Source organism: Pongo abelii, chromosome 9 (genome assembly GCF_028885655.2).
Source record: "Pongo abelii isolate AG06213 chromosome 9, NHGRI_mPonAbe1-v2.0_pri, whole genome shotgun sequence".
NCBI classification, from domain to species: Eukaryota; Metazoa; Chordata; class Mammalia; order Primates; family Hominidae; genus Pongo; species Pongo abelii.
In genome coordinates, this window is record NC_071994.2 from 90,531,361 (window position 1) to 90,553,442 (window position 22,082).

The window sequence follows — 22,082 nt, forward strand, 5'->3', positions numbered from 1 at the left end:
AATTTGCCTTCATTATAGTGAAGACCAAATGCAGTGAGACTCTCTAGTTTCCTTTTTATATTCTATGTGTGATTAAGGGAACCCAAATACTCTAGTGCAATGCTTTCACACTGTTTTAAAACAGAAAAGCCTTCTAGTAAAATACTGCATGAATGATAAGTACAGAAAATATATTCGGAGTTCTATTTTGTCCTGATTGCAGTGGAAGTGGAGAGATTTTATTAGATGTATTCCTTCCCACACTCTTCCCACTTACAAACACACACACACGCACACACACACACATACACACACACGAGTCTCTTAAAGTTCAAGGCAACTGCAGGGTCCTGCATAGGGGAGACTGAAAACATTTGCACCAGAATGTGTCATTAACATGTTATCAGAGGTTGAATAACACCCACTCTATCAGGCCATTCATGATTCTTAATTTTTAAAAGTCCTCCAGGTAATTCCAATATTTTGCCAGATTTAGGGATAACTAAACTGGGTACTCTTTAGGGTCTCTTTAAAGCATGTGACTTTAGTATTGTTTTCCCAAAACCTACATTTTTCTCATCTTTTTAAAATGTTCTTATTTTTCTTCTTTTCTTCCATACTTTACTTCATTTCTTTTCTCTTCATTTTATTTCTTTTATTTTTTTCTTTCATAAATCATTCAGTCCGAAAACATTATGTGGCACATATTGTAGGTTTCTGTCCTGGGAGGGCACCCATGGTGCCACAGAGTGGGAGGCAAAGCCCAAAGGGGATGGGAAGACATCTTTATAGGATGATGCTACGGTGATGGCCTCAGAGCCCAAGAGTGAGGGAGGTGGCCCAGCACAGGGTGCTGGAGTAGGAACTGGATGAAGAGGATGTCCTTATGGTAGGGCCAGAGCAGTAGAAGGTACTGTAGCTTGAGTGGAGTGAGGAGTGTATCCACATTGGAGGCAGAGGGCAGGTCAATGAAGTATGTCTAAAACTGCTAATGGATATTTTGGTTCCTCCAAAAGGCCTAAAAACTTCTCAAAGGCATTGTGGTTCCTCCATGACCTGGCTACTGCTTCCTTCTACATTTACCTCAACTTACTATATTCCTACCCACTAACCCTCCTTCAGTTTCACCAAGGCTCACACCTTGTTCAATGTTGTTCAACTTTATGCAATTCGAGAGCTCCTTCCTGGAACTCTCTGCCTGCCATTTCCCATTTAACAAACTCCTAACCATTCTTAGAGATACACTTAAATGCCATTTATTTGAAAAGAATTCCAAGCTGCCAAATTAAATTAGACTTTATTGTTATTCTTTCTCATAGCACAGGGTTCCTTTCTACAATAGCTCATGTTTTAATATATAATTATATAAGTATTTAGGTAACTAATTGATTTATGTCTATCTCCTCTATCCAACTGCAAGTTCTCTAAGAAAAGGAGCCATATATGTTTTGCATCCCACAGGGAAGTGCCTAACTTACAGCAAGTACTCTATGCGTACTTTAAAAAAGCTTCAATTATTAGATGGATGTTTGTATGGAAAGAGGAATGAGGAGATGGATGAGAGTAATTGAGTACCTAAAAGCACATTTGAACAAAGAGTTTTACATCTTGGGACATGTATTAGTCCGTTTTCATACTGCTGATAAAGCCACACCAAAGATTGGGAAGAAAAAGAAGTTTAATGGACTTACAATTCCACATGGCTGGGGAGGCCTCACAATCATGGTGGAAGGCAAGGAGAAGCAAGTCATGTCTTACATGAATGGTGGCAGGCAAAGAGAGAGAGCTTGTGCAGGGGAACTGCTCTTTATAAAACCATCAGATATTGTGAGACTTATTTATTGTCATGAGACCAGCATGAGAAAGACCACCCCCATGGTTCAGTTACCTCCCACTGTATCCCTTCCCCTACATGTGGGAAGTGTGGGAGTTATAATTCAAAATGAGATTTGTGTGGGGACACAGCCAAACCATATCATTCCACTACAGCCTTTTCAAAACCTCATGTCCTCACATTTTAAAATCAATCATGCCTTCCTAACAGTCCCCCAAAGTCTTAACTCATTTCTTCATTAACTCAAAAGTCCACAGTTCAAAGTTTCATCTGAGATAAGGCAAGTCCTTTCCACCTATGAGCCTGTAAAATCAAAAGCAAGCTAGTTACTTCCTAGATACAATGGGGGAACAGGTATTTTTAAACACAGTCATTCCAATGGGAGTAATTGGCCAAAACAAAGGGGCTACAGGCCCCATGGAAGTCTGAAATCCAGTGGGGCAGTCAAATCTTAGAGCTCTAAAATGATCTCCATTGACTCCATGTCTTACCTCCCGGTCACACTGATGCAAGAGGTGGATTCCCCTGGTCTTGGGCAGCTCTACCTCTGTGGTTTTGCCGGGTACAGCCTCCCTCCTGGCTGCTTTCACAGGCTGGCATTGAGTGTCTGTGGCTTCTCCAGGTACATGGTGCAAGCTGTAGGTGAATCTATCATTCTTAGGTCTGGAGGACAATCTTCTCATAGCTCCCCTAGGTGGTGACCCAGCAGGGACTCTGTCTGGGGACTCTGACCCCACATTTCCCTTCTGCACTACCCTAGCAGAGGTTCTCCGTAAGGGCTCCACCCCTGCAGCAAACTTCTGCCTGGACAGCCAGGCATTTCCATACATCCTCTAAAATCTAGGTAGAGGTTCCCAAACCTCACTTCTTGACTTGTGTGCACTCATGGGCTCAAGACTATGCTGAAGCTGCCAAGGCTTGGGGCTTGCACCCTCTGAAGCCATGGTCCAAGCTCTACATTGGGCCCTTTCAACCATGGCTGGAGCAGCTGAGACACAGGGCACAAAGTCCCTAGACTGCACACAGCACAGGGACCCCGGGCCTGGCCCAGGAAACCACTTTTGCCTCCTAGGCTTCCAGCCTGTGATGGAAGGGATTGCCGTGAAGACCTCTGACATGCCCTTGAGACATTTTCCCCATTGTCTTGGGGATTAACATTTGCTCCTCATTACTTATGCAAATTTCTGCAGTAAGTTTGAATTTCTCCTCAGAAAAAGGGATTTTCTTTTCTATCACATTGTCAGCCTGCAAATTTCTCAAACTTTTATGCTCTAATTCCCTTATAAAATGGAATGCCTTCAATGGCACCCAAGTCATGTCTTCAATGCTTTGCTGCTTATAAATTTCTTCTGCCAGATACCCTAAATCATCTCTCTCAAGTTCAAAGTTCCGCAAATCTCTAGGGCAGGGGCAAAATGCTGCAGTCTCTTTGCTAGAACATAACAAGAGTCACCTTTGCTCTAGTTTTCAACAAGTTCCTTATCTCCATCTGAGACCATCTCAGCCTGAAACTTATTGTTCATATCACTATCAGCATTTTCGTCAAAGCCATTCAACAAGTCTCTAGGGAGTTCCAAACTTTCTCACATTTTTCTCTTTTACTCTGAGCCTTCCAAACCTCCAACCTTTGCCTCTGCCTCTGCCTCTGCAGTTCTGAAGTTGCTTCTACATTTTCGGGTATCTTTTCAGCAACGTCCCACTCTGGTACCGATTTACTGTATTAGTCCATTTTCACACTGCTGATAACTGAGACTGGGAAGAAAAAGAGGTTTAATGGATTTAGAGTTCCACATGGCTGGAGAGGCCTCACAATCAGGGTGGAAGGCAAGGAGGAGCAAGTCACATCTACATGGATGGTGGCAGGCAAAGAGAGAGAGAGCTTGTGCAGGGGAACCCCTCTTTGTAAAACCATCAGATATCATAAGACTTATTCACTATCATAAGAATAGCACAAGAAAGACCCTCCCCCATGATTCAATAACCTCCCACTGGGTCCCTTCCATGACACATGGGAATTGTGGGAGCTAAAATTCAGGATGAGATTTGGGTGGGGACCCAGCCAAACCATATCAGGACATTATTAAGTAAAACAGGGTGGTAGATTTAGCTGGCCACATCTTTTCTAAGATTGTTGGTTCCAGAATTTTTATGGTATGTGTGTGTGTGTGTGTGTGTGTCCAGTGAGAGAGGCGGATGGGGAATTGCACTGAGACCAACAGGTATAATATGTAAAGTAACTAGTACTGTACCTCACATATAGTAGATGTTTCATATGTCATCATTATTGAAGAAATGAGAGTTTATATATGTAAAGGGTGAGTACTCTGCAGACACATTTTGCCCTAGATGTGTTAGGGTTGATTATTAGAATCTTTTTAAATTTAATTTAAGAAATAAACATTTTTGAATACTGATATTGTTTGGATGGGTGCCCCCTCCAAATCTCACGATGAAATGTAATTCCCAGTGTTGGAGGTGGGGCCTGGTGGGAGGTGTTTGAGTTATGGGACAGATCCCTCATGAATGTCTTGGTGCCCTTTTTGCAGTAATGAGTGAGTTCTCACTGTGCATTCACAGGAGAACTGGTTACTTATGAGCATTTGGCCCCTCCCCTCTCCCCTCTTTTGCTCCCTCTCTCACCATGTGACATGCCTGCTCCTCTTTGCCTTCTGCCATAATTGTAAGCTTCCGGAGGCCCTTACTGGAAGCAAATGCTGGAGCCGTGCTTGCAGAGCCTGCAAAACCTTCAGCCAATTTAATCTCCTTTCTTTATATATTATCCAGCCTCAGGTGTTCCTTTATAGCAACACAAATGGACTAACACAAATATTCTTGCATTTTGTTTAAATAGAAATCCCTAGAGCAGGCAGGAGAGCTCCACACATGAAAAGTCTCTGTCTATTCCCATCTTTATATAATTAGAAGCAACCTAGATTCCATGTTAGTTTAATGCTCTGCAGAGTAAAATGGCAATGATAGAAGTATTTTCACCTAGGGTCGTAACACGAACTCTTTTATTTAAAAAAGCAACTTTTAGCTTCAAGGCTTCAAAAAAAATCAGGGCATGAAATATATTTAGTTGTCTTTATTCGTTATTTTAGTCCCAATTCTTAATTCTACTTAGTAACCACTTGGTAACATTTAGTTTCTTAGAAACACACAAGGATCAACAACTTCAAAGCTAAAATTCAACTTCCTGAGAAACGAATTTGGGAACAAGATCTTAATACTAACACAAAGGTGAACCTTACATACAATTGTTCCCTTTCATCCGTGGGGGATATGTTCCAAGATCCTCATTAAATGCCTAAAGCCATAGATATTACTGAACCTTACATATACTATGTTTTTACCTATACATACATACTTATGGTAAAGTTTAATTTATACATTAGGTGCCATAAGAGATTGACAACAATGACTAATAAAGTTATTATTAGTTAAGTATTGTTAAATAAAATAAGGGTTACTTGAACACAAACACTGTGATACTGTGACAGTGGATCTGATAACCTGATACTGTGACAGTGGATCTGATAATGGGTAGGAAGCAAATACAGTGTGGATAACATTTGACAAAGGGATGATTCATGACCTGGGTAGAGCAGAGTGGAACAGCCCCTGATTCGTCACTCTACTCAGGACAGTGCACAATTTAAACTTATGAATTGTTTATTTCTGGAATTTTCATTTAATATTTTTGGACAGCAGTTGGCCATAGGCAACTAAAACCACAGAAAGAGAAACCATAGATAAGAGGAAACTACCACACAGGGAAACAGTTTGGTGTATTTATTTTTGTCGATTTCCTGTGGGATGGAAAAAATCTGTGTATCTGAAATACAAAAAATATTTTAAGACCACTTTTTTTTTTTTTTGCTGTGTACCCTCAAATTTAGAACTTGACAAAAATCAAGTTTCTCTCTAGTATATATGAATAATTTGTCATGTGCTGCAGTCTGTCTCTGTTTGCTTACACCAGATATGCCTAGAGCTTCCCCACAGTGTTTAGGAAATAATAGTTACAGAATTGTGTGTGGTTCTATCACGTAATTTCTTGATAAAAATTGACCCAGGAGCTTAATTTCCCTCATCTGGAAGTCATCCTTTCTCACTTCTTACAGAAAGAAAGCAATGGAAGAAGTTATGAAATGAACTCTTAATGGTAACTGTAGAACAGGCACGATTTTAACTCAAATTTTATCCTACTTCTAATAATTCTTAGTGTTTGTCTAACATTCTATAGTTCACATAGTATGTTAATGTTTACTGAGATATATTTTGTGCTTGTTTATATAGGATTCTTGAATGTTTGTGTGTTTCTCATGTTTACCTACCTTAGTTTAAATCTTGACACCACCCTCTTTTCTGATGATAACCTCAGTGCACATTTATTGAGTTTATGCCATGGATAAATTCTGCTAACAAAAACACATACATGCACGCAGAGACACATGCTTAAGAAAGAACATCTGAGCATAATCCAAAATCCAATGACAGGGAGAGGACAAATGCATAGACACTAATAATACAAGGCAAAATGTGGTACAATATGTGAAATAATTGATATAATAAAAATGCCAAAAACATTCTGAGAAGAATAGAAATAATTATTAAGATTATTGAGCATCTATTAGACACTAGATACTTTGCACTATATGTTGTTTTGGCCATTTACAATTATTTAGTAAGATAAATGACGTATCTTTATTTTACAGATGAAAATTTTTTAAAAAGAACCTTGAAGTCTGTGAGTGACCAATCAAAGATGAAAATTAATAAATGGAAGACCTGGGATATACAATCAAGTCTAAAGCCTAGATATCTGGTTATTTTAGAAAAGCTTCATAGGCAAATGTCAGTGGAGCTGTGTTATTTGAGCTGAGCTTCACCTTGAAGAACCAACAAAATTATAAATGGACAAATAAGACCAAGTGCCTACACCAAAAGAGTTCTAATGCTTAGAAGAGTTGCAGAATAAAATATGTTGCATGGGATGTCAATAGTAAAGGTCAAGATAGAGGACAAAGAAACACAGAGGAAGGAGGTTAATGGAATGAGAGAAGAAAGTCTTTTTAAGGAGGAAGTTGATATTTCACCTGAGTTGTAAAAGGTATGTAGGTAGAGAAGAAAGGTAAATGAAAGGGGTATAGAGCCACTTCTGACAGAGGGACTAGAGGGTACAGAGGCATTGAAATGCAGGATCACAAAATCATCAGAAAATAGCAGGTAGTTCCTAATAGCTGGAGCCTGGAACAGAGATCCCAATGCACAGGACGTGGGAGCGAGCCAGGGAATTGGTGAGGGAGGATGTGTACCCATGAGAAATGAGTCTTGTGATTAGCAGCCAACTGGACCTCAAATGAAACTCTCCCCTTGACTCTATTCACAGGAATTTTCTAACCATTATCTTTTTCCCCTCTTAGGCATACACATGGAACTCAGTTACTATATATACATACTGTCATTTTCAGTTATTTTTAATATATTTACACTTGGTTTAAACCAGGAACAAATTATTTCATGGGATGGAGCTTCTTAAGTGAATAAATCTTAATGAGAGACCCTGATCCTGTCTGCAGTTTTACAGGATCTGTAATGTGATTTGATTACCTTCTCCAGGGATGAGCAGGCCGTAGGGGACAGCCTCACACTAACGAAACTTACAAATCAACAAATTTAATGCCAATATTGGGTAAAGGAAATGTCATTTAGTGAGAACCTACTCCATACAATAGTAGACACTTCACTCATATTATTTAAATTAGTTGTTACTACAACACAGTGATGTAGTTCTTTCTTTATCCCAATTTTATAGATGAGAAATTCAAATGAGAACATTAAATAATCTCCCCTCATTTCAAAGCTACTAAGTTTTGAAGCAGAGAATCAAACCTAAGATTCTTTGATATCTACTTCATGCAATGGGCAGAGAATACTCACAGTGCCTGAAAAAAATGATGATGATGATGATGATGATGATGATGATGATGATGGTGGTGGTGGTGGTGGTGATGATGGTGGTGGTGATGATAATGATAATGATGATATAATTAAAGTAATTATAATTTATTGAATGCTTACTTTGTGAGAGTAATACATTATATACTTTATCTTTTGTAATCTTCAAACAATTCTATTTGATGGGAAATTATTTCCATTTTAGAAATGGGGAAAGAGATGTTCAGAAAGTTTAAATAGCTTTCCAATATCCAAACCTGGTTAAGTAGTGGGGCAGATATTAAAACCACGTCTCTCTGACCACACAGAACTTTTCACCACTAGCACAGTAAAAGAATATCTGATGAAAATAATACCTGAGTATGAGAGTCAGAGTGAAGAGAATATGTTAGTTGAGAGAATATTTCATCTAGGTTGTGGCAAAGAACAGAAAATCACTGACATTCTCCCACTGAGGACACTGACCATGTATCTTTATAACTCAATGAAACAAACATTGAACACTTTATACTGTTGTTTTTCACTTTTACTAATAATTCTTATCAATCACAAAAAGCTCCGGTCACTATCTGTATTCATGATAGACAATATATGTTCTAATTTCAGTATATATGTCTCACCGTTTAATAGGAGAAATTTTAGGTAGTGAGAAAGAAACAAATATCTCAAACCTGAGCAAAACATTAATACTTTTTGATACTTTAAGAATTGTTCTTTATCAATTAGTAATATTTCTGATTAACATTCCCATCAGTGAAGTTAGAGTTTAGCCTACAAAGCTGATACATGTATGATAGTATTACAAACTTAAAATCTTGTGAATAGATCAAAAACTTTAGCAGACATTCCTTTCTAGTACCTAGACTAACACTCTTATCAAGATAAGAATTTTTTGTCATTTTCATTTATTTTGGCTTTTACTAGAAAGATACTCTTTGCAGAAGCAATATTTGAATCGACTTTCTTTGAAGTGAGTACTCTTATTGACGGTTTGAAATAAACCTAGACCCTCGCTCAACATCAATACATCTGGGAAATTTTATCTAACATTCCTTTGTTCCTTTAACCTAAACTCCTTGAAGAGGGGATTGACTTCTTTCTACTATAACCCAGTGATCTGGTATGAGATTTGGTAAAAATAAACATGATTTCTAAATGTTAGTTGAAGAAAATATTTGAATGAATTTACCAGCTTTAGACCTTGTTTCACGTTTACATTGCTTACATTTTGGAAAGATGTTCCAGATGAGCCCTCTCATTCATTTATTTTTATTCTTTTGCAAAAAATGTCTTTGGGGGCTGCTTATCAAGATTTCCTGTGTGTGTCCTGTGTGACTTGATATCCTCCAGGCTCTGGTGAGTTTCCTCACCAGCCTGGGACACTTCCCTTTTTTCCTTCTCCACTAACTCACGTCACATTTTGGGATAGGGCTTCTAATCCCTCTTTTAATAGACACAGTTTTTAACAGCATTCTATCTTAAACATGAATAAACAGTTGGAATGTAGGCAACTTAGAGAATGTTTAAACAAATGAGAAGTAGCTGGAAGGTTGAGAAAAGGTCACTACAGTTATTGAGAGGAGTCTGACTCATGAAACAAAACAAAACAAAACAAAGCAAAACAAAAGTTACTTAACTGACAAAAAGCAAATCAGAGAAAAAAAAATCATGAGAACATTTTGGGTGGCTGGCTGAGGCAATACCAAAACTTCAAGTGATGAGAATGGGAAGTTAATCAGAAACGACTGCTCCTAGGGTGGTGAACCTAGTGTGACTCCTGGAGGGAGGCTTTTTCCCAGCTGTCTCTCTGACTTTTCTGGGTATCTGCATTCTCACTTGTTAAACAAGGGGGTTATATTAAAGTAGATATAAGATTATTTCCATTTCTAATCTTTTATAGTGGGCTCTAAGTTTCTAGCAGACTAAATTGTTATGTTTTAGGGAATATACTTAATGTCATATAGTTTGGTCTTTATATGTTTTTCTTCATTATTTAACCTATATTTATTGAGTGACTCTGGTTTGAGCACTGTGTTAGGCAGTGTGCAGGCAAGATAAGTAAGATAAAAGCACTGTCATCGAATGCCTCATAGTCTGAGGGACCACCGCGTTATTAACAGTGACATAGCAATCAGGAGCAGAGGAGATGGCTGGGACAGGGAGGTAAGGATGCAGGGATGGAGATGGAATGAAAAGGATAAGACCGAAGGAAAATATTTTATTATCTCCTAAAATACATGAAGGTTACCATTTTATCTTAAACAATAAAAACTGGTTATGATTTTTGTTTTTACTCCTTTGGTTATAAATGTGTTGAGCTCTGGATCAACTTGCTGCACTAAGGATGGTAGTGCTGACTGGGATTACTTAAAAGGTTAATGAGGAGTTCTCTAGCCTTTCCATAGTTTCTATAGTAGAAGATAGTTAACTCTTAGTTTTATTGATGTGGGGCACTACCTAGCCTGGCCTGTAGATTTGTGTTTACCACACGGTAGCTGCTTGGAGATCTGGGAGGCTGCTTGGTGATTCCTCATACAGCTTGATGCTGACCTGAAAGATTAAAATGCACAGAGCAGCAGTGAGAATAGAAGAGCCTAGAACTGCTTGGGAAATTTGAATGCTCTCTTGGGCCGTCCAGGTGGGCAGAATATGTGAAACCGATGGGCAGAAAATAATAGTAAATAGTGTGGGCTAGTAATTAAATGGAAAGAGCATATTTCACCTAGATGTCTTCAGATTCTTTTTTCTTTCCTCGCTCCTTCACGCCGTGAACCCTGTGCCTGAAAGCACAGAACAGCCAGCCCTAAGTCTCAGTTTGAGAGCTATCGTGGCCAAGAAAATTCTTTCCTTCACTATGGCTTTCGAGGCCTAATACCTGATCATTGCATGGCATAGTGTAGCAGTTAAGTAAGGAAACATTGTTTTGGTTGCTGTTCATTTGTTTTTATCCCCCCTTGCCTAAAAACATGCTTAGGTAAGTAGTAAATATATCACTAAGATGTTATTGGGAAACAATGCTGGATTTAGAGCTAAATATGTGTAATTCGTGTAAAGGATTTTAAAGCATTTTTAAAATTAAAATAATGCATAAAGAATATAGAAATACAGAATACAGGCAAAATCCATATAGAAATGCATACAGAAAAGAGCACATAAAAGCACAAACTGAACATGCCTACATTAAAAAAAAAAAAATCACAACATTATCAACATCATGGGAGCACCAGTCCACTTCATGCTCCTCTCTAAGGATTATTTTTAATATCACTTGGCAAAGTGTCTGCCTTCTAGAGTCACCAGTAGAGTTACAGGTTAATTTACTTATTACTTCTCTCTTCCTGTGATGAGAGACGGTGAAAAACATAAGGGCAGGAACTAAGATTTTTTCTCCTTTGTATCCATGTATCCATGATACATTGATTGCAATGACTCATACAAAAGCAATCACCATCTCAAGTTTTGTTTTAAAATATAAACCCTGATACAAATATTAATAAATAAATGTCTCTCAGAACCCCTTAGGAAACAAATGAAGGGTCTTGGAAAAGCCTGAGGGTGGGGAGGTTTGTATCAGTATTTCTTGAGAATGCAGCTCACTGGGGACTTCCCTGATCCTGGATTCAGAAATTCTGGCAGTGAGCAGGAAAAGGCAGGTGTTTGAGCTGGATAGAAAGAAGTAAAAAGGGAGATGAGGATTCAGAAAGTGAAAGTGAATAGAGATCAGTTTTGGATTTTGTGTTGATGACTTGACCTCGCTTTCTTCATCTGTAACACTGAATCAATAACACTTGTTCCAGGATTCTTCAACAAATTTCTATGGAAATTTATTAAGCTGTGGGTCAACCTGTAGTCTCTAGAGCCCAGACATCTAATGAGAAGCCACAGAAAAATGTCCCATTGCCACGTCACATTTAGTTTCTAGACTCATCTGTTTGATTTAACTTTTTAAATGTATGTACAGCTCTCAGCAAAGAGGGATATTCTAAGAATCTCTCTGAACATTAAAAGGCTAGAATAGAAGGGTGATGATAGTGAAAGGGGTTAACTAGTGTTTTTCATACATTAGATAATTCACAGCTGCTTCATTTTTCATACATTAGATAATTCACTTCAATGAACAATATTGAATATTCTTTGAAATGTGTTTAGTGGAAATTCCCATTTATGCTTGTTTAAGTGGGTTGATGAGGCTTAGGTAATCAAGTTGCAACACTGGGGAAAAAAAGAGACCAGACAAGTACCAACAAGGAAATTCAACTGAAGTGTTGTTGGTGTGCCACATAGCCATGGGAAAATGAGGGCAGGATCAAAACTTGCTGGAAAGTAGCTTCTCTATTTGTTTTCCTGTCTTTCTTTAACTGAAGTATAGGGGAAATTTTGGTAGGCATAGATTTCCTTTGGATATCTTCTCTTTAGCTACAGATTTGCCTCTGATCAGTTCTGATTATCCTTATGCCAGTCTTGTATTCAAATGCTTCTGAGCACCAACTGAAAGAGATCATACTGTATACAATGTAGAGATTCAGTGAGCTGTGACAAAAGAGTGCAATAGCCCGTCTGGAAACATCTGTGGGAGTTTTAATTAGAGGAGAGCCACAGGCTAAATGACTGACAGAAAAAAACAAAGAAAGTAGATGACTCATCTTTGAGCCGATGACAACAGGAGTACTCATGGATTTTCTCTGCTTTTAAACACTGTGGTTGGATTAAGTGTCTGAAATCATTCCCTGCATGCCCTATATTATTGAAACCTTTTCTTTTGGTTTAAATTTCCTAATTTATGAGTCTTTCTCAAGGGTAATCATCTTGGAATAGTAGATTTCTGATATCTGAATTAGAAGAATCAGGGTAAAGCCATCATTCAATGAGGGCTGGTAGTGTGGTAGTATGATTTTAAGGACACCAGAAAAGCCTTTACTCACATTTCTTTCCAATTGAAGTTCCTTGGTCCCAACACGAAGAATTCCTTGTTTCACCAAAAGCAATCACCATCTCAAACTTTCTTTTAAAATATAAACCCTGATACAAACATTAATAAGTAAATGTCTCTCAGAACCCCTTAGGAAACAAATGAAAGGTCTGGGAAAAGCCTGAGGGTGGGGAGGTGTGTATCAGTATTTCTTGAGAATGCAGCTCAGTGGGGACTCCCGTGATCCTGGATTCAGAAATTCTGGCAGTGAGCAGGAAAAGGCAGGTGTTTGAGCTGGATAGAAAGAAGTAAAAAGGGAGATGAGGATTCAGAAAGTGAAAGTGAATAGAGATCAGTTTTGGATTTTGTGTTGATGACTTGACCTCGCTTTCTTCATCTGTAGCATTGAACCAATAACACTTGTTCCAGGATTCTTCAACAATGATCAGAAGAGACTCTCTTTCCTTTGTCACACAAATTAATAATTTTTTTTTCTTTTTGTAAGACAAATGGTTTAAATTTGGGATTTCAAGATAAATGTGTGTGTGTGTGTGTGTGTGTCTGTGTATGTGTGTCTGTGTGTGTGTGTGTATACATATATATATTTCCTATTTATGTTTTTTGGGCCTTCTTTTGCTTGAGATTTTAAAATTTTTTTGAAAGACTTATTAAAAAGATCACCTCCCTCTGTAAGGATGAGGACTGGAAACTAAAAGAAGTCTGCCCAAGTTCGTAGTTCATGGATATGATTTGATCAGTAATTCAAAAGGACAAGATGACCTTATGCTTTTATAATCTTTTTTTGTTACCTAAGTAATCACTGGGAGAGACTTTGATACTATATTCGAGATTAGAGCCACAAGTAATTTGATCAAACTTAATTTTTTCCAGGAGAGAGAGGATGGTTTCATGTCACATGTCTGTGAATCGTGACCCTACAAGCCTTTGAGAACAGTTCAGGATCACTGCACTTTACATCTGTAGGTTGAGGAGAAGAGTACACTTGATAGTGTATGAAAAGTGCCTAGCAGAGAGACTGCACTTAATAGGCATTCAGAGCAATTTATATACTAAACAGTGATGAGGGTGGCTTCCCTGGATTTTTTACCTGCAATGTATTTTAGGCTACAAATTGGACTGTCTTCTTTCACAGATTGAATAGGTAAAACACAGGCTGACAGAAAATTCAAATTTCAAGACACGCTATATTTGTTTTATGGATACCCAGTAATGTTGTCACCACTAAATTAGCACATTGTGTTAATACCAAGCTTACTTGTTTACAAAACTAACCAACCAACCAACCAACCAACCAACTAACCAACCAACCAAAACAACAAATAAAAAACCAACAGAGTGATTCAGCAACTAGGAATGTTGAGATATCTTAAAATTTTTAATTCTCAGTTGACATGGAGTCAATTTCATCTACTAATTTAGACTTTTTCTGAAGCATTTTTTAGTCTGTAGCAACTCTTGAGGTAAAGAACTTCATGAATTTATTTCTTAATATAAGAGATAAGTCTCCTCCTCCTTCTCCGTTTCCTCGTTCTTGTGGTTAAATTAACTCTTTCAAGCTTCAAGCAGTTTCCTAGGTTTAATAGATTAAAATTTCCAAATTATGTTCACCCATAAACACAATCAAATTTTGTGAGCATCCTTCACCAGTTTGGCTGTCAATCATCACCAGTCTATTGCCAAATATTTCATTCCTGTCCTTTCCATCACATAGAAAAAATTGGACTCCCACTCACTTTGATGTTAGGCATACTCATGTGCTTCACTTTTCCTCATGAAATCTGAATGAAAGTGGCATATGGCTGCTTCTGAGCAGAAATTTCAAGAGCCATGATTAATTTGCTTCCATCTCTTTCTCTGCCAAAGTAATTGTTAAAGATTAAACCCTTATCAGAGTGGGTGTCTGAGTTACTAGTATGAGCTGTGCTGACCTGAAATTTACAATGAAAAAGAGAAATAAATCAATTATTTTTTGGTTGCTGAGATTTGGACATTGTTTTTAAATGTAGTACAACCTAGCCTATTGTGCTAAAATACAATTGCATTATAGATTTGCAACTTTTCTCTCCTCAGACTAACAATGTTGGTTTCTAATCATATCTTTAAGTCAAGGAAAACATGTGCCATCTGTGGATTCTAAGGTCTTCTTATACTTTTTACTGTCTTTTTTTTTATTTTGGCAGAGCACAGGGGACTTTATTGATGGTTCATGACAAGGAAGGGCTCCCTAGGCCCCTCCCTCTTCAGGGGGTCAGCATGGAAACTGTGAGGAGGGGAGATTCTCAGTGTGGTGGGGAACTGAGTGCGGCAAGGACTCCCCAGCAGTGAAGGCCTCTGTCTTCCTCTCATGCTCTTGCTGGGGTTGGCAGTCCAGGGGTCTTACTCCTTGGAGCCCATGTGTGCCATGAGGTCTACCACCCTATTGCTGCAGCCAATTCATTGTCATGCCAGGAAATGAGCTTGACAAAGTGGTTGTTGAGGGCAATGCCAGCCCCAGCATCAAAGGTGGAAGAGTGGGTGTCACTGTTGAAGTTGGAGGAGACTACCTAGTGCTCAGTGTAGCCCAGGATGCCCTTGAAGGGGCCCTCTGATGCCTGCTTCACCACTTCTTGATGTCATCGTATTTGGCAGGTTTTTCCAGATGGCAGGTCAGGTCCACTACTAACACATTGGTGGTGGGGACACGGAAGGCCTTGCCAGTGAGCTTCCTGTTCAGCTCAGGGATGACCTTGTCCACAGCCTTGGCAGCACCAGTAGAGGCAGGGATGACGTTCTGGAGAGCCCTGCGGCCATCAAACCACAGTTTCCCAGAGGGGCTATCCACAGTCTTCTGGGTGGCAGTGATGGCATGGACTGTGGTCATGAGTCCTTCCATGATACCAAAGTTGTCATGGATGACCTTGGCCAGAAGTGCTAAGCCATTGGTGGTGCAGGAGGCATTGCTGATGATCTCGAGGCTGTTGTCATACTTCTCAAGGTTTACGCCCATCATGAACATGAGGGCGTCAGCAGAGGGAGCAGAGATTATGATCCTTTTGGCTCCTCCCTGCAAGTAAGCCCCGGCCTTTTCCACGGTGGTGAAGATGCTGGTGGACTTCACCATGTACTCAGCCCCAGCATCACCCCACTTGATTTTGGAGGGATCTCGCTCCTGGAAGATGGTGATGGGATTTCCCTTGATGACAAGCTTCCCATTCTCAGCCTTGATGGTGCCATGGAATTTGCCATGGGTAGAATCATACTGGAACATGTAGATCATGTAGTTGAGGTCAATGAAGGGGTAGTTGAGGTCAATGAAGGGGTCATTGATGGCGACAATATCTACTTTACCAGAGTTAAATGCAGCCCTGGTGATGAGGTGCCCAATATGGCCAAATCTGTTGACTTCCGCCTTCAGCTTCGCCATGGTGTCTCAGGGATGAGGCTGGTGATGCATGAGAAGATGAGGCTTTCTGTCAAATGGGAGGAACAGAAAACCTATACTTACTACTTTCTTTCTATACTTTCTGAAAAAATTCTGGCTTTAATTTCTTTACCTTTTGCCATCATCATCATCATCATGATCATCATCATCACCAACATTATCAGTGATGTGCTTAAGAGTAAATTCCAAGCTCCTAAATTTTAAGGGATAAAATAAGTTATTTTTCCAACAGCCTTATTTTAGAAACTAGACAACTCAGATCCTCCTAAGATAAGAGATTTATCCAGGACCATACGGTAGACTTCTTTTCAATTTTAACTTGCAATTTTTTTTAGATCTTCGTACTTCATAACTCATGCCATTCATTTATTTATTCATTTTTGTGTTTTTTGTTTGTTTGTTTGTTTTTTAGTAGTGTCATCCATGATGGATATTCATTCAAGTTTTTAAGTTAAATTTTTAAAAAGTAACTGCTGGCTAGTGAAAGAGCCAGGATTAGTCTCAATGATTGTAGCTTGATATCAATGCTAAGTGTATTAATTTTTTTAGGGCTGTCATAACCAAATAGCACAGGCTGGTGGCTGAGACAACAGAAATGAATTGTTTTCATGTTTTTGTTTGTTTGTTTGTTTTTTTGAAACAAAGTTTCACTCTTGTTGCCCAGGCTGGAGTGTAGTAGTGTGATCTCAGCTCACTGCAACCTCTGCTTGCTGGGTTCAAGCAATTCTCCTGCCTCAACCTCCCAAGTAGCTGTGATTACAGGTGCCTGCCGCCACGCCGGGCTAAAATTTGTATTTTTAGTGAAGACAAGGTTTCACCATGTTGTCCAGGCTGGTCTCGAACTCCTGAGCTCAGGTGATCCACCTGCCTCAGCTTCTCAAAGTGCTGGGATTACAGGCGTGAGCCACCATGCCCAACCTTGTGTTCATAGTTCTAAGGACGAGAAGCCCAAGATCAACGTGTCAGCAGGTTTAGTTTCTTCTGAGGCTTGTTTTCTTGGCATGCAGATAGCTGCCTTCTCATTGACCACTCCCTTGGTGTTTCCTCTGCATGCACACACACCTGGCTTCTCTTCATTTGTCTAAATTTCCAATTCTTATAAGAATGCCAGTCAGATTGGATTATGGCCCACCCTGACAGCATTTTACTTTAATCACCTCTTCAAGGTTCCTATCTCCAAACACAGTTACATTCTGAGGTACTGGGGTTAGGGTTTCAACATCTGAATTTTGCGGGCACAAAATTCAGCACTAAGATATGACAAATTGATAACATTTTAAATTAAAAACAAAGCAAAACCTAAGGTTAGAATCTCAGTATTATTTCTAGCAGCTATGATATTTATGGAGTATCAGGTCATAGAATTTAACATAAAATATTAACGAGACTTCAGTATTATTTGCCCATCTAACAAAAGGCATTTAATCCCAGTTTTTACAAAATATTCATCCTAATTTAGCTGATAGCTGAGGTCCTTGTGCTGAGCCATCTGCAAATTCTGTGTAAGACTGACCACACCTTTGAACGGCGAGCCTCCCAGGTGCCAAATAGAAGAAATTGTGCAGAGTAATCTGACTCACACTAATGATAGTCATCACCCTTACCTTTTCCTTTTCTCCCTCCCTTCCTTTTCTTTTTCTTTCCCAGGTCTTCTGTGAGTACACCGACAATTTCAAACACTATACTAGGAACTGAATTTGGATAAATCATAACCTGCCCCAGGGGCTCACTTCTAAGAGAGGGGACAGATAAGTAATTGCACAATAATAATATAATTATAACATACTATATAATGCTCTAGGCTCTATGAGTATATGAAAGAGGAATTTATAAGTCACAATTTGGGGGAAAGAGTCTTATAACTTATATCTCCACAAATGTTTTTTTCTTTTCAGGGGATGCTCCTAAATTACTGCCATTATATCGCAGGAGATAGAACATGTATGAGGCACAATGGCAAAGCATAGGATCAATGTTTTAACTAATGAATGGGAAATAGGCTCCAAAAGAAGATTGCCCATTAAAGCCATCCCCTTGAGAGGCTATTAATGAATTCCAAAGATGTTGCCTTTCCTTAAAGCTTTTTTGGAACTTGTATTTGGTTAGACTGTGAGCTCTTCTAGAGCAGAACAAAGCTTAACTCAATGCATGGTGCATGATTAATGTTTATAGAACAAGTAAGTGAACTCAGAGACAGTGGCTCATTTTTAATACCGTAATTGGTGAGTAATACTTGTTCCTGGGGTGTTTGGGGTTTTTAGAGACTTAAGACATCCAGATTTAACAAAACTGTGATCAGACTAACAATGTTTAGAGTTCAAAGTGAGGCATAGCTCTACGGTAATGGAAGTGGATTTCTTGCAAACCATCTCCAAAGAATACCAGAACAAAAGTAGGAAGAAAAGAAAGTGTGTTTTTTTTTTCTTTTCTTTTTCTTTCTCTTTTTCTTTTTTTTCAGATGGAATCTTGCTCTGTCACCAGGCTGGAGTGCAGTGGCATGATATCGGCTCACTGCAATCTCCGCCTCCTGGGTTCATGCCATTCTCCTGCATCAGCCTCCCAAGCAGCTGAGATTACAGGCACCCGCCACTACACCCGGCTAATTTTTGTATTTTTAGCAGAGACGGGATTTCACCATGTTGGCCAGGATGGTCTCGATCTCTTGACCTTGTGATCCACCCGCCTCGGACTCCCAAAGTACTGGGATTACAGGCATGAGCCACTGCATCCGGCCAAAAGTGGGTTTTGATGAATAGTAACGTCATCCTCAAATATGAAGAGTATTGGTTGTAATGTTGCTTGGAGGAAATTGATAAGCACTTTTTAAGAAAAGTAGATTGTATTAGAAGCATCCTTTCTTTCTTTTTTTTTTTTTTACTTTAAGTTCTGGGATACATGTGTAGAATGTGCATGTTTGTTACGTAGGTGTACATGTGCCATGGTGGTTTGCTCCACCTATCAACCTGTCATCTAGGTTTTCAGCCCCGCATGCATTAGGTATTTGTCCTAATGCTCTCCCTCCCCTTGTCCCTCACCCTCCAACAGGCCCCAGCGTGCGATGCTCCCCTCCCTGTGCCCATGTGTTCTCATTGTTCAACTCGCATTTATGACTGAGAACATGTGGAGTTTGATTTTCTGTTCCTGTGTTAGTTTGCTGAGAATGATGGCTTCCAGCTTCACCTATGTCCCTGCAAAGGACATGAACTCATTCTTTTTTATGGCTGCATAGTATTCTATGGTGTATATGTGCCAATTTTTTTTATCCAATCTATCATTAATGGGCATTTCGGTTGGTTCCGAGTCTTTCCTATTGTAAATAGTACTGCAATAAACATACTTGTGCATGTGTCTTTATAATAGAATGATTTATAATCCTTTGGTTATATACCCAGTAATGGGATTGCTGGGCCAAATGGTATCTAGATCTTTGAGGAATCATTGCAATGTCTTCCACAATGGTTAAACTAATTTACACTCCCATCACCAGTGTAAAAGCGTTCCTATTTCTCCACATCCTTGCCAGCATCTGTTGTTTCCTGACTTTTTAATAATCATCATTCTAATTGACATGAGATGGTATCTCATTGTGGTTTTGATTTGCATTTTTCTAATGACTAGTGATGATGAGCTTTTTTTCATGTTTGTTGGCCGCGTGGTTGTCTTCTTTTGAGAAGTGTCTGTTCATAGCAGAAGCATTTCTTCTGGGAACAAAAGTACCATCCAAGGATTACTTAAACACCAGAGGATTTTGAATAAGCAAAAATGTCCTTGAGCTGACTTTTGGGATTGGAGCTGGTGAGAACTGCATTACTCAGCATGGCGTGAAAAGCATTTGGAGTTGCTAGGAGCAATCCTGGAAGTCCACTTTAAAAAAGATCATAGGGAAGAGAAAGAGAGAAGCCACTGAGATGAAGAAAGAGCACATGACACCAGTGTGCCTGGGTGGACAAAAGACAAGGGGTGGATTGTTTCAAATAGAGGATTGGTTCACACAGGGATTTGGTTCTTTGCTCCCTACACTGATGTTACAGTTACAAGCACCATACCCGCATGATATTATTGTTGATATTTTTTAAGATCAAGGAAAAAACCTGAAAGTCCATATCCAAGTGAAAGTGGTGTAAGTCAGGGGCAACATTCAAGGAAGATAAAATAATTCATAAATAGAACTGATTTATGGGAGCAGGAGCTCAGAACTAGAAGTAACAATAGAAACCCAGATCCTCCAGAGATTCATAGAACTCTTAGAAAAAGCTTTGACTATGGCCTGGGGGTTCTGAGTAGCCTTAGCTTAAGTGGAAGCCTTACCCCAATTGACATATGAGTTTCATATAAAAGATAGCACTAGACAAAATCTGAGCACCTCTATTTTCATTATAGAAAATTGGTTCTGAAGCTTTTTTTTTTCTTTTCTGGAATTTTCTTCTTTCTTTACTAAGAAAAAAGTTCCACCCTGCTACTGCTGCCCCTACAGAGTCGATCATGATATTTGCTGGGTTCCCACTGTATTTTCTAGAGATTTACATTTTAGCACTTGTATAAGTTTTGGACAATTTAGAAATTTTCTGCTCCTTTAGATTCTGAGCTACTTGAGGTTGGGGAACATGTCTTATTTTTGTTTATCCTGAACCCTTTGTTTCTATCAAATATCCAGTAAATGTTACTGAATAAATGAATGAATTACTGATTAAGTGTATGTATGCATGAATCAATGAATGAGGATGAGTATCTATGCTCCTAGAAGTTATAACCTAAATACAGGGAATTTTAAGTAACAGAGTACAAGTCTGGGCATAAATCAAAACTAAAGCTTTTCAAATATCAAAAAGAATTTTGTTTGACTTCCTTCTTAGAGACTGTTTTGGTTTGCTTGTTTTAAACATCTTTCATCTCCATCCCTTGTTTTCTGGAATTTCTATAAGCTATCACCATCCTCCCCACCACCACCCTGCTAAAAAAGGCCCTTTTCTGGGAAACAGAAGAAGAAATAAATGAAATTGGTTTGCATGCCTTAGTGAATTCTTATGATGAAAGGGTAACCTGGAAACAATTCCCATTACACTTAGCAAAACCATTTTTCAGTCTATACAGCCCACTATCTAATTACAGTATTGGAATACTGTTAAGAATGGAGCAAAGTTCAAAGAATCAATTACATCCCCAATCAAAGTGATCGGCCGCACTTATAGTAGCTGATAAGAGTGAAGAGGAAGTCACTAAACCAGAAGATCTAATCAGTCTGTTTATCATGTGACAAGAAGCTCTTAAGTATTCCTATTGCTGTTCTTATAGAGTCTTCATGTCACCCAAATGGAGGCAAGGGACCTCTTTAAAGAGATCAAACAAAGTTGGAAACAGAAGTCCACATGTGAACCTGAACCCTGGGGAGGGATTATTGAGGGAAAACTAGAAGCATCAATTTGCCCTGTTCCCCAGCTTCTTCAGAGACCTATGTTGAGAGCTGGCCAGCATGAGTCAACTATTGTTGCCTGGCAGTCATCCAAAATACAGTCTATTACTGGAGAAAAAGCAGTGCATGTGGGAAGGAACTCAGCCCTCTTTTGTGGGCCTTGTATTGTTACTGCACAGCAGAGGATCCAGATAGAGGAAACTAGCTTTAGTGACTTTTTTTTTAAAAGGAGAATACTTGATTTGAACAAATAGAACTGTGTAGCCTCCCTAAAATTCTGTTTATTTTGTATAATTTGTTTCCAAGGATCTTTGGTACAATTTAATCCTGGTGAGGGGTATGATGCCATGTGAGCAGAATAAAAGGTTGACATTAAGAAATCATTTTAGGTCTAGAAATAAATGTGGGCTGGAGGAAGGAAAGGATGTGGCCTGGTGGCAAGGAGAAAAGAGGGTGTGCCAGGTGAGAGGCACATGAAATGTGAAATCCTATAAGCCAGTCTGTTTCTGGGGTTGGAAGGCAGGGCTATTGCGTAAAGAGCAAGGCT

At 39.0% G+C, this 22,082-nt stretch overlaps 1 long non-coding RNA gene and 1 pseudogene across 2 annotated transcripts in view; one reads left to right on the forward strand and one right to left on the reverse strand.

Moving 5' to 3' along the window:
• The window catches only part of LOC134759422 (uncharacterized), an 86,756-nt gene that overhangs the window by 51,747 nt on the left and 12,927 nt on the right, over positions 1–22,082 (forward strand). The window lies entirely within an intron of this gene.
• LOC100451633 (glyceraldehyde-3-phosphate dehydrogenase-like) lies at positions 15,081–16,107 on the reverse strand (annotated as a pseudogene).